The sequence below is a fragment of the Arachis duranensis genome, chromosome 7 (genome assembly GCF_000817695.3).
Source record: "Arachis duranensis cultivar V14167 chromosome 7, aradu.V14167.gnm2.J7QH, whole genome shotgun sequence".
NCBI classification, from domain to species: domain Eukaryota; kingdom Viridiplantae; phylum Streptophyta; class Magnoliopsida; order Fabales; family Fabaceae; genus Arachis; species Arachis duranensis.
Genome location: NC_029778.3, coordinates 46,246,777 through 46,247,300, shown reverse-complemented (window position 1 = coordinate 46,247,300; position 524 = coordinate 46,246,777). Strand labels below are relative to the sequence as shown.

The 524-nt window shown below is 39.5% G+C and overlaps 1 non-coding gene across 1 annotated transcript; it reads left to right on the top strand.

Annotated features, from left to right (window-relative positions):
• The first annotated feature begins 420 nt into the window (after positions 1–420).
• LOC127740923 (small nucleolar RNA R71) lies at positions 421–524 on the top strand. Its single transcript, XR_008001779.1, has one exon. It is a non-coding gene; the product is annotated as a small nucleolar RNA R71 (small nucleolar RNA).

Genomic DNA, 524 nt, shown 5'->3' with positions numbered 1-524 from the left:
GATGGGTTATAAGTGTTCCCATAAGGTTCACCCATGTAATTAACCTCTGCCATGGCAGGGTTCTCAGGATCATAAGCTTCTTCAGAAGCTACTTCTCTAGTACTGTTGGATGCATGTTGCAATCCATTCAGATTTTGAGAGATCATGTTGACCTGTTGAGTCAACATTTTGTTCTGAGCTAATATGGCATTCAGAGCATCAATTTCAAGAACTCCTTTTTTCTGAGGTATCCCATTATTCACGAAATTCCTCTCAGAGGTGTACATGAACTGGTTGTTTGCAACCATGTCATTGAGTTCCTGAGCCTCTTCAGGCATTTTCTTCAGGTGAATAGATCCACCTGCAGAATGGTCCAATGACATTTTCGAAAATTTAGAGAGACCATAATAGAATATATCTAATAGGGTCCATTCTGAAAACATGTCAGATGGACATCTTTTGGTCAACTGCTTATATCTTTCCCAAGCTTCATAGAGGGATTCACCATCTTTTTGTTTGAAGGTTTGAACATCCAATCTCAGCTT